Raw genomic sequence first — 16,047 nt, 5'->3', positions numbered from 1 at the left:
CATTAAAAACGGTCACCACCAACGAGTTGCTGGACTTATAAATTAGTATTGTACCATTACTTGACGTCAGCTGTTCATTTCCCCTGTTGCCCTGTTAACGGAAAAGTACCGGTTTGCCTATGGAATACTTCACAAGCTGCCATGAACTAACACATGAAACTCGTCTGTTCTGCCTGGGATGCATTAAGCCTAATATTACTGTAAGAATGGTAAAAGAAAGCTACACACTTACCATATCCCTAGATTTATTTTGGCAGTTTCATCTCTGTCATGTTGTGGACTAAAGAGCGGAGGATTTAGTCAGCCCTGCACCTTAAACTTTCTCAGATTTACCAGCCTCGCTCCCCCTTTACCATTATTTCCTAGCTGCTAAGGAAGGACCACTCTTCAGATCTTTGAAAGCCTGTGACAGAAGGGTTGTCACCATAAAAGAATCTTACTGGGAACATTCACCTAAGAAACAACCAGTAAGCAAAGGAAAGGTGAATGTGATAAAAATGCCAAAGGTCCTTTACTGATCCTCCCTGGAGATCATGCTTGGGACTCTGCCTTCCTCATGATGGAAATTAAACTCACACATTGGTTGTCACAGCTAGAATTTAATATTACAATAAATACGTATCTACGAAAATTGTAAACACATGGAAAACTTTAATTTATTTATTTTACATTTGTTGGCCGGGCTAGTCTAACTGGATATATGTCCGTTTTCGGTAGAGGCCCAGGGAGATGAGCTCCGCTAAACAGATAATAGCAACATCAGCTACAATACAATTTTAAGACTACAACCACTTTTACATAGCAACTTAGTAATCATATAACTTACATATTTAAAAGAAAGAAAGCAAGTATTTATGAGGTAGAGGCATGACTGATACAGTAGAAAGTTTGCAATACAAGTTCATACTCTCTAGAGGTACCTAAGAAAGACTAAGTTAAAAACAGACTAAGTAACTTACAGATCATTCTCTCTGCGGTTCATGAAAGAGGTAGAGATAGTACAGTAATAGTGAGATAAGTATACAGTGGACGTAGCAGGAAGGGGATTATTAGTCTGGGTTAATACATGGGCATAGCCAGTGAGTTTTAAGGTATTCTTTAAGTTGCTTTTTGAAAAGTAGTGTTGAAGAGAGAGATGAGAGTTCAATGGGAAGCAGGTTCCAGGCTTTCCCCACAGTGTTGGAGAACAGTGAGTCCCCTGCCTTATTGTTGGATTTATGTATGGATACTAGTAATTTATTTACTGAACGTGGGGTTGCAATATTTTTGTAGGGGGTGATAAGGCTAGTGAGTATTGGAGTATTACTAGGATGATAAAGGGTCTTGTTGGTGAAATTAACATCACATTGTTTTACCTCCACACACATGTTGCTAATCAGGGACTTTATCCCTTCAAAGTGAAACCCCATGACCACCACCCCCTCCCCTCCATGAGCTCATCGAACTCCAATTCACAAAAAGTTAAGTCAGAATTACAAACTTACAACTTGTTACTGATCACTTTCTATGGCCAGAGAGGATAAAAAAAAACTTTGTGGCATTCCCTGAAAATATCCCTACAAGACATGGACACAGTCTTCTGTGACTTCAAATTCCTCTTCATAGACTGGAGTACTTAATACTTTTAACACTGGGTATGCATGCTTCTTAGAATGGGCCAACAACTCCCTAGATCAAATTTTATGAAATCCAACAAGGGAAGGTAATATCCTGGACCTAGTTCTAACAAACTTGCCCCCGAGTATGTTCCCCAGCCTACACTAGTACCCTCATTAGTTAAGTCAAACCACAAACTGGTTACCTTTACCCTCAAAACATCCATGCCGTTAGTAACCAACACCCATCCTCTTCAGAGATTTCAAAAAAGCAAATGTCTTATAACTGCGCAATGAAATGTAAAAATTCACCCATGTTAACTTCACAATGAATATGGAATATGCAACCACCTATGACAAGGATCTTTTTGTTCATTTAGATAAATGCATTACCACAGCAGTCCCCACAATAACCAAATACAGTGGAAATTCAACAAAACTACTCTGAGGGTCAGCACATATTAAAAAAAATATATATATACAACAGAAAGTACAGTTGTGTACACTTACCATAAATGTAGATGTTAGAGTGTATTCACTGCAGCAGTCATTACAATTGGGTTATGCTGCTGGCAGGCTACCCTCAGTCGGCCTGAATTCCAAAGTCTAGGTCCGGCGTCGGTTGCTGTCGCCTCTTCCCTGACGTCAGTGCGCCAGGGGTATAAAAGATGCAGCTGACGCCATTTTCTTCAGTTTTTCTTGCCCCAGATGTCAGGTGCCCCCAAAAGGGTAGGCTAAAAATATGTCAATAAAACATGCATGCACCAAAGTATATATTTTGCCTTCATCTACAAGCAAATACACCACATAGGTTGTATAGAATAGAGAAGTACAGATAAGTTCCAGCAAAGAAATGTGGGATGGCAGGTGGGTAACCTGGACTGCAACAGTGAATACACTCGAACATCTACATTTACGGTAAGTGTACACAACTGTACTATGTTCTTCATGTTTCACTGTTGCAGTCATTACAATTGGGTTGAATCCCAAAGCTAAGGTTGGGAGGCTGGTGCTAAATAGCATTAGGAGCGGCTATTAGGCCCTGCAGGACTGCAGTGGCAAAGCCTGCCCTTGATTAAGAGTAGAGTGGTAAGTGATATTGCTTTGTGAAGGTGTGCACTGAACTCCAAGTAGCAGCCTCTAAAATATCTTTGGTTGGTACTCCCCTGAGGAAGGCTGCTGAAGTGGCTGCTGCTCTGGTTGAATGCGGCCTAATGCCCTTAGGTACTGGCTTGCCATGTTGTGAATAGCAGAAATGAACGCAGTGACCTATCCACTTTGAAACAGTCTGCTTTGAGATAGTCTTTCCTTGTTATCCTGCAGCATATGCCACTAGTAATTGCTCTGTCTTTCTGACAGCTTTGGTTCTGTTCAAACAGAAGCATAGCTGTCTGTGTATGTCCAAAGAATGCAGAATTCTCTCCCCCTTATTCTGTGGGGTTGGATAAAAGTTAGGCAGATGAATAGTTTGGTTAAGGGCCACACTGGACACCACCTTAGGCATAAATGTCGAGTTTGTCCTCAGAGAAACCTTATCTGGATAAAAAAATGATAAAAGGTTCCACAGCCATGAGTGCCTGTAGCTCTGAGACTCATCTTGCAGAAGTTATTGCTAGGAGCAGAGCTGTTTTCCAAGATAAAAACTTTATATCAGCTGTACAGGCTGGCTCAAAAGGAGGTAGGGTGAGTTTTTCTAAGACATAATTGAGGTCCCATGCAGGTATCAGTGATCTCCTTGGAGGCTTTAAATGTTTGGCCCCTCTGAGGTACTGCCTTAATAAAGGATGAGGAAAGATTGGTGGCTCTGTATTGTAATGAGCCGAAATAGCAGAGGCATGATTTTTTATAGATGAAAAGGATAGGCCTTTGTCCAGCATCTCAGTCAAGTATTGCAAAATCTGAGGAATATTTGGTACAGCTGTGTCAATTCCTTGTGCCTGGTTCCAAGCATAGAATCACTTCCATTTTCCAGCAGAGGATTTTCTAGTACTAGGCCTCCTGGCCTCCAAAATGACATCCATCACCGCTTTAGTGAGAGGTGCGTTTTGGATGACTACATTATTCGCCATGTTGCCAAATTTAAGGTCTTGAGTTGGCTGTGCAGGATCCGATTGTTCTGCTGGAACAGTAGATGAGGCACTTCAGGTAAGGTCCAGGCTGGGCACCGAGACAAGTTCCTTAGGACTGGATACCAGTACTGGTGTGGCCAGTCTGGGGCAATCAGTATCATTTTTGGCTTCTCCTGTCTGACCTTTAGGAGTACCTTGGGGAGGAGAGGCAGAGGAGGAAAGGCATATACTGTTAAGTTTTTCCAGCTGAAAGATAGGGCATCCACTTTCCATGCTTGTCTGTGATAAGTCCTTGTGCAGAATCTCTTTAGTTGGCAGTTGGGAGGTGAGGCAAATAGATCTATGTCTGGACATCCCCATTTCCTTGTTACCATGCTGAAAACTTGTGGATCCAATTTCCACTCGTGGGGATCCATGAGGTTTCTGCTTAGTTCATCTGCCAGAGTGTTTATCTTTCCTGGCAGGAATTGTGCCTGCAGATGTACTTGGTAAGTCAATGCTGTGTCCCACAAAGTCATGGCCAGTCTGCAAAGGGGGTAAGAATGAGTGCCTCCCTGCTTGTTTATATACCACATGGCCGAGGTATTGTCTGTCTATCAGTAGTGATGGCTTAACAGGAGCTGGAGGTAAGTAGTCAGGGGTCAGACTGGACTCTGTCCTGGATGTAGTAGGTCCTTGAAGGCTGTCAGGGCATTTTGAACAGCTAGCATCTCTTTTTAATTGATATGTAGATGCATTTGGTTTGCGGACCATGCGCCTTGAATACATCTTCCTGCCATGTGGGCTCCCCAGGCATAATCCGATGCATCCGTTGTTAATGTCTGTGTGGCTGGGGGTAGAGTGAATGGCTGTCCCTTGTTCTGGTGACAGGCCTTCGCCCACCATCAAAACTCCTGTTGCAGGCAGGGAATGAGAGTAACTATTGTTTCCAGGCTGTGGCAATGTTGAGTCCAAACACTTTTTAGGTACCACTGAAGTTTCCTGATATGCAGTCTTGCATATGGAATTAGTAGAATGCAGGATGCCATGAAGCCCAAAGCCTGCAGACTTTTTCTTGCAGATAACTGGGCCTTTGCTGCCAACATTTTGAAATAGGTAGTCAGTTGCCTTTGTTTATCTGGCGTGAGATAAGCCATCTGGGCAGTTGTATTTAAGCTTGCACCCAGGAATATTCTCTCTTGAGAGGGTGCTAGTTTTGACTTCTGTTCACTGACTGTGTACCCTAGGCATGGTAGTAATCTCTTTACAAACGCCAAATGCTGTAGTAGAATGTCCTTGTTCTCTGCTTGAATGAGGCAGTTGTCCAAGTAAAGATATATTTGTATTCCTCTTTGTCTGCTGAATGCAATTACTGGTGCCAGGCACTTTGTGAAGACCCTGGGTGCAGTAGATAAGCCAAAGGGCAGTGCAGAGAATTGGTAGTGCATTGAGCCAGCTTTGAATCTGAGGTATCTTCTGCACGTTTGTCTGATTGGGACATGCAGGTATGCCTCTTTTAGATCTAAAGTCACAAGCCAAGCCTTCTTGCCCAACATGGGAAGAAGCTGCTGTAGAGTCAACACTTTGAATTTTGGAATATCCAGATATGTGTTTAGAATAGATAGGTCCAGTATTGGTGTCCAGGCTTTGCCCTTTCTGGGTACCAAGAACAGTCTTGAATAGAATCATTGTCCCTGCTCTTGCTCTGGTACTTGTTGAATGGCTCTCATGTCCATGAGGGATGAGACTTGTTTTTGTGCCTCTGCCCATTGATGTCTTGGCAGGTCTGGCCAACCGTTTGCCCTTGGCAGGGTATGGAAGTGACACTATGTTTAAGACCCATTTGTCCTGGGTTATTATGTGCCAATTTTGAGAAAAAAGTGCTAGTTTTCCCCCTAAAGATGCTGCCAGAAGTTAAGTGCTTGGCGCAGGCAGAGGGAAGTCATTGGGACTGTTTCCTATATGGCTGTGATTTGTCTTCTCCAGTTTTGGAGGTAGAAGCACTCCATTGTTTAGGCCTGTATGAACCTTGGGGCTGGGATCTGCCTCTAGGGCATCTGTATCTGCCCCGTCTGACACTGGAAAGGACCAATTCTTTGTAGGCCAGTGTCTGCTAAATCTTGGTGTCTATACTTGTAAGAAATCCTTGACTGTTTGCATAGATTTAGCTTTGTCCTCCATTTTCTTTAACACCTCTTTTGCTTTAACACCAAACAAAGCATCATGCTGTAATGGAGCAGCATCTAATAATTTTACCTTAACATGATCGGGTAGATTTTGTTCCTTTAACCAAGCATGCCTCCTAATGACAGAACCCGTAACTGCGGCCCTGCAGGAGGCCTCCAGAGAATCAAAACCACATAGCAAAGTATGCTTTCCAACTTGTTCAGCTGCATGCAATAAATCCTGCATTTCTTTGTTTTCTGCACATTCAGAATTTATCATTTTCTGTTTAAGCAGTGACATAATATACTGCTGATATTTGAGAATATGAAACTGACAATTTAAAGCCCTTATAGCCAAGGTAGCAGAAGTGTAAATCTTTTTTCCCCATCTGTCCAGTGCCCTAGAATCCCTTTCAGAGGGAGTAGGGTTTTTTGCAGTGGAAGCCTTGACCCCTTTGGGACCCTGAGAGATAGTTTTTGGGTCAGCAGCAGGATTTTTAAAAAAGGAATTTATGAGAGTCAGGAACCCTGTAGTACCTGTCCGGCTTAACAGGAGCTGGAGGTAAGGAGTTAGGGGTCAGACTGGACTCTGAAAATACATCATCTACAATGTCTAACAGGTGGAATAGCTAGGGCCCTGTGTTGTGGAAGTAAAAGGAAGTCTCTGAGCCTTTTCTTAGATTCAGAATAATCTTGGCTCTCCCAGTGGAAATGCTCACTCATGGTATGTAAAGTTTCCCCAAAAGAATAATCCTCAGGAGGAGAGGCTGAAGGGATAGATTCTTCAGCATCAGAATCCTCATAGAGAGGAAGAGAGTATTCCTGATCAGAAGAGGAATCAGATGAAATGGAAACCTGATCTGAAGATTCATATTCTGTCTCTTGCCTAGGCCTCTTATCAGGAGGGGGATGGGAACTTAGGTAATTAGGTCTTCGGCCATTTTGAGCATCTGCTTTTTAGGCATGGAGGCCTGTCCATGAGGCTGTTGTACTTGTTTATTTGTCTATAAAGGTGCTTTAGTCTTTGCCTTTGAAGATGAAGCCGTTTTAACATACAATTGAGTAGGTCTGAAAACACCCTCAGAAGCCGATGCCTGCACAGCGGCTCCGGACCCATCTGAGGGAATAGTTTCCGAAGGTCCAATACCTTGAGCTTCCATCGACATGGTCGACTCCACATGGGTGTCGGTAGCAGCCTGCGAGTCTAAAGTAGAGGTCGTCAAGGGCTGCGAAGGCGCCTCACTGAGAACCAGCAAACCGGCGACTGGCTTAGAAGAAGCCTCATCGTTGGTTTTGGACCTTGGATGCCTGTCCTTTTCTTTGCGTTTCTTGTGAATTCTGGTAGTCGGATGGCTATCCGATGACATCTTATAGTTAAATCTTCTGCCAAAATTGTGAAAAGCAAAACTGTACCGATGCTTAATAGTGCGTTGGTTAAATCTAGCACAAAACCGACAACTAGCAACGTCGTGGTCAGGGCCTAGGCAAGGAATACAGTAAGAATGAAAGTCCTTATGACGTATTTGCTTCCCACAAGAAATACAATTATTAACTTTTTCTCACATTGGTCTGGAGCAAGAAAAAATTTTCCCCAACGGAGTACTTAGCTTTTTAGAAAAGACATCAGATCTGAAATTCAAACACGAAAATCTCAGGAGTCGGCCGACCGACACTTGCGAACTGCTTTTGCTTCGGGCACCGCGCGGCAAAAAAGACGGAAGAAAATGGCATCGGCTGCATCTTTTATACCCCTGACGCACTGACGTCAGGGAAGAGGTGACAGCAACCGACGCCGGACCTAGACTTTGGAATTCAGGCCGACTGAGGGTAGCCTGCCAGCAGGATAACCCAATTGTAATGAATGCAACAGTGCAACACAAAGAACATCTTCCCATCACAGAGAGAACATAAAATGACTTGACACAAAACCGAAGGCAGAAATAAAGACCAGCAAAGCATCCGAATAATGTACTCTAGCTTCTGAGGTCAAAGATTATTACTACTTTAACTATGTCAGAAAAACATAGTTATGTATTTACCAGAAAGTACAGCTGTGAAAGTAAACTTACTTTAACAGTAGATGCTCCAACCATTACTGCTGCAGTAGACTTAGCTAAACGGGTTAACGGAGAACCGCACCCACAGACTCAAATAACATGTTTATTTCATCATGGTTTGGTGTTTCCTACATTTTAACACCACTCTGGGACTATTTAGAGCTTTTTAAATATTTTTATATGCAATTTCTGACTCTGACCACATGGGGTCTGGCATCTTGAAATAATTCTGATTGTTTAGTCTGCCTCTAAGTATCCCAGAATGCATTGTTTGTCTCCAAAAAATTGCATCATGTCTGCCACTTTTTCCCTAAAGCTCCTGTCAGTGCACTGAGTTTACAGGCATTCAACTGCTATGTTATAGTCACCCACATTTGGTTAAAAATGTATCCTTTTTCAATGACTACTTCAAACACAAGCAGTGCAAATGCTACAGAACAGAACTGAAAAGTGCATTTTATTACTCTTTCTCTTTAGAAATGCTAACTTGATTTCTTTTGTGAAGGCTGAAATCTAGTTCAAGTTATCTTCCCTCCGCCTTTACACCTACCTTCCCTAGCTGTCAAAGAGCTAAGGGTAATTTGACCCATTATCTGCATGTGATTGACAACACAAAGCAGGTGACCAGGCTAATGTACTGTTTTAGAAAATGAAGTAATCCCAGTGGTCAACGATCAGAATAACCAGCAAAAAAACACCAGGAAACCGGGCTCTATGCTCGAACAGTTGAATTTAACGGTACAAGAGATGGTTAAGCGCTTTCCACAGTCCACTACTGTCTTCATCAGAACAACATGTAACAAAAGTTAATGCCTTTTATACAAACTAAAAAGCCCGCCAAAAACAACAATTAATCAATTACATAATTAACATTTAAATAATGTGCTAATCTTAAAGCTATACCTAACACTTCCATATATAAAATTATATCTAACATTCCCTTGGTATCTGAAGCTAGAACAATAAACAATTCCACACATATTACATGTATAAAAATTTAAAATATGACTGTGTTGAAAGATAACACCTAGCTATCACATATTGCAACTTTAAAAAAATAAATTTGATATGCATTATAAAAGAAAATTTCATTAACATTAAAAAGATTTTATTTTACAATTATAATTAAAATTTGTACTTGTACATGAGATTCATAAAGTGGGACAAGTATATGTACAAATACTACCACAAATACGCATAACAAAAAAACATAGAAATATGTCCATGATGGGTATATTGCAGGTTTCATTAAGTTAAACCTTAACTAAGGGTTTAGTGGGAATCATCTCATTAAGCCCCGGGGGGGTGGCTGCATCTAACCTAATCTGCCACCTAATCTCCCTCTCACCCACGACTGCCTTAATATTGCCACCTCGTGGGTTGGGGGTAACCACTTCCAATATGGCAAATTTAAACACCTTACATTTGGGGCTATTAATGAGATGTCTCGACAGAGCGTTGTTAACATCACACTTCCTCATGCAGTATGTGTGATCATAAATTCTATTCTTTAAACAGCGATCCGTCTTCCCCACATAAAAACTCATACATGTTTGGCAAACACCCAAGTACACTATATGCTTAGTCAAGCAATTACCACCAGCAAACCAGATCTTGCTTTTCAAGCAATTTTTGAGAACAATGCTAGATGAATCTAGTATATATTTACAAAAATTACATTGCCCACATTTTTTAGTACTAGTTCTCTGACCCTTGCCACTTTGTTGGTATTTAGATTTAATTTCAATAATTCTTTTTATATTGTTGCCAGCTTTATAAACAAAATGTGGTCTATCAGTAAGCTTATTTTTTATTGACTGATCACTGGTCAATATATTCCAGTTTGCTGAAATTATATTCTTCACTTCACTAGAGTGTTTGCCATATTTAATAATACATGCCTTTTTATATTCATTGTCACGAACCAACTGGTATATCATCGCCTACAGGTACTTTGACAATGCCCACCTAGAAGTGGTTTATACTTCCGTCCCCATTCATTACTGACATACAGAATAATATCCTTAATCATCTTGAGAGGATATCCCTTGTCAGTAAATAACTGCCCTATGTAGTCCAACTCACGGAGCATAGCATTTTTTCAGTCGTCATGCGGGCAGCCCGGATGCACTGTCCCTTAATGATGCCCCTTTTGGTGTTGTATGTATGTGCACTATTGTAATGTAAATAACCATTGCTAAATGTATTCTTCCTATGGATACGGGATTGAAACTCATCATCTTTACTATAGATGAAAACATCTAGATAGTTGATACCATTGTGATCATACTGGTGGGTGAATCTAAGATAATCAGTGGTGTTATTAATGAATTTCATGAAATCCAATAACACCTGCTCCTCACCCTCCCATAAAATGAAGATGTCGTCCAGGTATCTGACATATCTCTTGATGTAGGACATCCATACCGAATGTAATATGTACTCCATTTCCCAATCCAACAACACCAGATTGGCATAAATGGGGGCACAAGCAGTGCCCATGGCTACCCCAGTTGTCTGCCGATAGTCCTCACCCTCAAAATAGATGAAATTATAGTCCAAAACAATGTCCATAAATTCCATCAACAATGAAATTTCATCCTGCCCCAAGCCACTCGCTCTGCGGACACTATTGCTGAACATATAAGGCCCGTCCTCTTTGGGGATGCAGGAGAATAAATCCTGGACATCGATTGTGACAAAAATGATATTGGGAGACCACAATTCTTTCTTGAAGATACCCAAAAACTCCCAGAAATCTTTGATAATGTGTTCCACTACATTATAAATATGTTTGAGCTTATGGTGAATCACCTGACCAAAAGGAAATGCCTTGCTAGCACTTCCTGAAATGATTGGACGAAATGGTGGATCTTGTAAGTTTTTATGAACTTTGGGGATGCCTGTTATAGTAGCCAAAATAGGGAACTCTACCTTCAGAAATCTGTACAATTCCTCACTTATTCTATTTTCCACAATAAATTCTTCTAAATATGAATCAATGCGACCGTGGGCAATATTCATTTCATTTAGAGAAGCGGGTGTATATTGTGAGGAATTGTTCAATAACTCGAAGATCTTGCTAGTATATTTCTCCTGATCATAGAAGACTATTCCCCCACCCTTATCGGCAGACATAATGCGAACATTGTTATCACACAGTAACTGAATCGCTTCCGAGATGTCATTCCCAACATGTTTCTTGGGTCTTGATTGCTTATATTTATTATGAAGAGAATATAACTGTGTGGAAAATAGAATAAGTGAGGAATTGTACAGATTTCTGAAGGTAGAGTTCCCTATTTTGGCTACTATAACAGGCATCCCCAAAGTTCATAAAAACGTACAAGATCCACCATTTCGTCCAATCATTTCAGGAAGTGCTAGCAAGGCATTTCCTTTTGGTCAGGTGATTCACCATAAGCTCAAACATATTTATAACGTAGTGGAACACATTATCAAAGATTCCTGGGAGTTTTTGGGCATCTTCAAGAAAGAATTGTGGTCTCCCAATATCATTTTTGTCACAATCGATGTCCAGGATTTATTCTCCTGCATCCCCAAAGAGGACGGGCTTTATAGGTTCAGCAATAGTGTCCGCAGAGCGAGTGGCTTGGGGCAGGATGAAATTTCATTGTTGATGGAATTTATGGACATTGTTTTGGACTATAATTTCATCTACTTTGAGGGTGAGCACTATCAGCAGACAACTGGGGTAGCCATGGGCACTGCTTGTGCCCCCATTTATGCCAATCTGGTGTTGTTGGATTGGGAAATGGAGTACATATTACATTCGGTATGGATGTCCTACATCAAGAGATATGTCAGATACCTGGACATCTTCATTTTATGGGAGGGTGAGGAGCAGGTGTTATTGGATTTCATGAAATTCATTAATAACACCACTGATTATCTTAGATTCACCCACCAGTATGATCACAATGGTATCAACTATCTAGATGTTTTCATCTATAGTAAAGATGATGAGTTTCAATCCCGTATCCATAGGAAGAATACATTTAGCAATGGTTATTTACATTACAATAGTGCACATACATACAACACCAAAAGGGGCATCATTAAGGGACAGTGCATCCGGGCTGCCCGCATGACGACTGAAAAGAATGCCATGCTTCGTGAGTTGGACTATATAGGGCAGTTATTTACTGACAAGAGATATCCTCTCAAGATGATTAAGGATATTATTCTGTATGTCAGTAATGAATGGGGACGGAAGTATAAACCACTTCTAGGGGTGGGCATTGTCAAAGTACCTGTAGGCGATGATATACCAGTTGGTTCGTGACAATGAATATAAAAAGGCATGTATTATTAAATATGGCAAACACTCTAGTGAAGTGAAGAATATAATTTCAGCAAACTGGAATATATTGACCAGTGACCAGTCAATAAAAAATAAGCTCACTGATAGACCACATTTTGTTTATAAAGCTGGTAACAATATAAAAAGAATTATTGAAATTAAATCTAAATATCAACAAAGTGGCAAGGGGCAGAGAACGAGTACTAAAAAATGTGGGCAATGTAATTTTTGTAAATATATACTAGATACACCCAGTATTGTTCTCAAAAATTGCTTGAAAAGCAAGATCTGGTTTGCTGGTGGTAATTGCTTGACTAAGCATATAGTGTACTTGGGTGTCTGCCAAACATGTATGAGTTTTTATGTGGGGAAGACGGATCGTTGTTTAAAGAACAGAATTTATGATCACACATACTGTATGAGGAAGTGTGATGTTAACAACGCTCTGTCGAGACATCTCATTAATAGCCCCAAATGTAAGGTGTTTAAATTTGCCATATTGGAAGTGGTTACCCCCAACCCACGAGGTGGCAATATTAAGGCAGTCGTGGGTGAGAGGGAGATTAGGTGGCAGATTAGGTTAGATGCAGCCACCCCCCCGGGGCTTAATGAGATGATTCCCACTAAACCCTTAGTTAAGGTTTAACTTAATGAAACCTGCAATATACCCATCATGGACATATTTCTATGTTTTTTTGTTATGCGTATTTGTGGTAGTATTTGTACATATACTTGTCCCACTTTATGAATCTCATGTACAAGTACAAATTTTAATTATAATTGTAAAATAAAATCTTTTTAATGTTAATGAAATTTTCTTTTATAATGCATATCAAATTTATTTTTTTAAAGTTGCAATATGTGATAGCTAGGTGTTATCTTTCAACACAGTCATATTTTAAATTTTTATACATGTAATATGTGTGGAATTGTTTATTGTTCTAGCTTCAGATACCAAGGGAATGTTAGATATTTTATATATGGAAGTGTTAGGTATAGCTTTAAGATTAGCACATTATTTAAATGTTAATTATGTAATTGATTAATTGTTGTTTTTGGCGGGCTTTTTAGTTTGTATAAAAGGCATTAACTTTTGTTACATGTTGTTCTGATGAAGACAGTAGTGGACTGTGGAAAGCGCTTAACCATCTCTTGTACCATTAAATTCAACTGTTCGAGCATAGAGCCCGGTTTTCCTGGTGTTTTTTTGCTGTTTCAGCTGGTTATTCTAATGTACTGTTTTCTTGTCAGCCTTTCCTTCCTTACAGTGGGAGACTTTTTTTTTGTTGTACTTCTCCTGTCAAATTTAGAACCAAGCTCCATAGCACTGGGAATAATCACTGCTTTTCAAAGCATCAGACTCCCACGTATTCTTCCTTCCTGTTTGGTTAAATAGCTAACAAATGATGCACTGTAAAAACACACACACACACACACACACACACACACACACACACACTTGCCCCTAGCTTGCAGTCACACACACACTTGCCCTTCACTTGCATACACACACACTTGCCCCTTGCTTGCATTCACATACGCACTTGCCCCTTGCTTGCATTCACACACACACTTGCCCCTTGCTTGCATGCACACACACACTCGCCCTTGCTTGCATGCACACACACACTCGCCCCTTGCTTGCATGCACACACACACTCGCCCCTTGCTTGCATGCACACACACACTCGCCCCTTGCTTGCATGCACACACACACTTGTCCCTTGCTTGCACACACACACTTGTCCCTTGCTTGCACACACACACACTTGTCCCTTGCTTGCACACACACACACACTTGTCCCTTGCTTGCACACACACACACTTGTCCCTTGCTTGCACACACACACACACACACTTGTCCCTTGCTTGCACACACACACACACACACACACACACACACACACACACACACACACACTTGCCCTTGCTTGCACACACACACACACACACACACACACACACACACTTGCACACACACACACACACACACACACACACACACACACACACACACACACACACACACACACTTGCCCCTAGCTTGCATTCACACACACAAACACTTGCCCCTTGCTTGCATACATGCAAACACTTGCCCTTTGCTTGCATACACACACACTTGCCCCTTGCCTGCATTCACACACGCACTTGCCCCTTGCCTGCATTCACACACGCACTTGCCCCTTGCTTGCATTCACACACGCACTTGCCCTTTGCTTGCACACACACACACACACACACACACACACACACACACTTGCTCCTTGCTTGCATACACACACACTTGTCCCTTGCTTGCACACACACACACACACACACACACACACACACACACACACACACACACACACACACACACACACACACACACACTTGCCCTTTGCTTGCATACACACACACTTGCCCTTTGCTTGCATTCACACACACTTGCCCTTTGCTTGCATTCACACACACACACACACACACACACACACACACACACTTGCCCCTTGCTTGCATTCACACACACACTTGCCCCTTGCTTGCATTTACATACACACACACACTTGCCCCTTGCTTGCATTCACACACACACACTTGCCCCTTGCTTGCATTCACACACACACACTTGCCCCTTGCTTGCATTCACACACACACACACACTTGCCCTTGCTTGCATTCACACACACACACACACACTTGCCCCTTGCTTGCATTCACACACACACACTTGCCCCTTGCTTGCATTCACACACACTTGCCCCTTGCTTGCATTCACACACACACACACACTTGCCCCTTGCTTGCATTCACACACACACACACTTGCTTGCATTCACACACACACACACACACACACACACACACACACACACACACACACACACACACTTGCCTTGCTTGCATTCACACACACACTTGCCCCTTGCTTGCATTCACACACACACTTGCCCCTTGCTTGCATTCACACACACACTTGCCCCTTGCTTGCATTCACACACACACACACACACACACACACACACACACACACACACACACACACTTGCCCCTTGCTTGCATGGGACATGGGAAACCAGAAGGCAGCATTCACACACACAAACACTCGATGTGAGAATGAAGATGCCAACATTAGATACAAAACAGAACCGAGCAGCAACAGTAACAAATAATCATCAATATAACCCAGCAGCAGTAAACAAACACAAAAGAACTAGGCTAAGCTATAAAAAAGTCAGCAGCAGCATGTAATAATGAAGCACATGGTAGGTACCCTCACAAACAAAAGCATAAACTGCATCACTATGCACTGAGAAACTCGGGATCCCTAAATTTCATGGGTAGGAATGCATACAAACAGGGGCTCTTAAGACTTACCTTACCAATGAAGTACAAAAATGCAGGAGAAGATGTAGGCAATCCAAACTTTCCAGAAGCCCCTCCAACAAATGCACTCAACAGGATACACTTACAATAAAAAGTAGTTCCAGATAGCACCAGCTAGTTTTTATTAGGTTAAGAGTGGGCTGGGCAAGGCAGCTCTGACATCACAATGTGGGAGGTCCACTGGCTCTTCTACAGAGCATGCAAATCAGGCAGTGTTTACATCACTTTGGGGGAGGAAACTACTCTAACTACAGCAAGAGCTCTGGCAGATGTGACATCATCATTTAAGAGCCAGCTAGAGGATTTTCAACTTGGTTTTCAAAGTGAAAGTAAAAGAGTACGGAAAGGTGGCAAGCCTAAGAGGTAAAACAGTTGATTGGATTACTTTTTAAAACTGTGGTTCTGATTGTTTTGAGGCTATATCAACTAACAGGGACTAAAAGAGACAGCAGGTTGCGCAACCTGCTTGAATATCCCAATTGTTATCCT

At 41.6% G+C, this 16,047-nt stretch overlaps 1 protein-coding gene across 1 annotated transcript in view; it reads right to left on the bottom strand.

The window, feature by feature from the left end:
• The window catches only part of SMCHD1 (structural maintenance of chromosomes flexible hinge domain containing 1), a 3,546,415-nt gene that overhangs the window by 3,272,458 nt on the left and 257,910 nt on the right, over nucleotides 1-16,047 (bottom strand). The gene's annotated exons all lie outside the window — the stretch shown is intronic.

The sequence above is a fragment of the Protopterus annectens genome, chromosome 3.part0, assembly GCF_019279795.1.
Source record: "Protopterus annectens isolate FY-2018-M chromosome 3.part0, PAN1.0, whole genome shotgun sequence".
Classification (NCBI taxonomy): Eukaryota; Metazoa; Chordata; order Ceratodontiformes; family Protopteridae; genus Protopterus; species Protopterus annectens.
This window is presented reverse-complemented; position numbering and strand designations above follow the sequence as displayed.